Source organism: Heteronotia binoei, chromosome 1 (genome assembly GCF_032191835.1).
Source record: "Heteronotia binoei isolate CCM8104 ecotype False Entrance Well chromosome 1, APGP_CSIRO_Hbin_v1, whole genome shotgun sequence".
NCBI classification, from domain to species: domain Eukaryota; kingdom Metazoa; phylum Chordata; class Lepidosauria; order Squamata; family Gekkonidae; genus Heteronotia; species Heteronotia binoei.
Window position 1 is genome coordinate 248,797,600 of NC_083223.1, and position 494 is coordinate 248,798,093.

A 494-nucleotide genomic window follows, 5' to 3' on the forward strand; every position below is an offset into this window, starting at 1 on the left:
CTCTCCTTAGGCTGACTGGAGACCGTGGCTCCACCCTTTGGCCCTTCGCTGGCGTCAGTGGTTGGTTCTCGTTTTGGTTCCTAGGTTTGTGCCCCGCCCTTTTAAATCCACGGTAGTGGTGTGGTGCTCACTTGGTCTTCTTTAGAACCAACTCAGCTATATGCTGTGGATTTTAATTCATTTAAAGCGTTTATGTTTTTTTGTTCGGAAACAGATAAATAGCCAAGGCTGGTTTAGGACGATCAAGTCTCAAGGTGAATGGACGCAAGGAGCACAATGAGGCGACCGGGTGGAGTGTACCACTTCAGTTTTCAGCTAGGACAGGGGTGGTCAAACTTGCTTAATGTAAGAGCCACATAGAATAAGAACATAAGAGAAGCCATGTTAGATCAGGCCAATGGCCCATCCAGTCCAACATTCTGTGTCACACAGCGGCCAAATATATATATATATATCTCCACACACACACTGTGGCTAATAGCCACTGATGGACC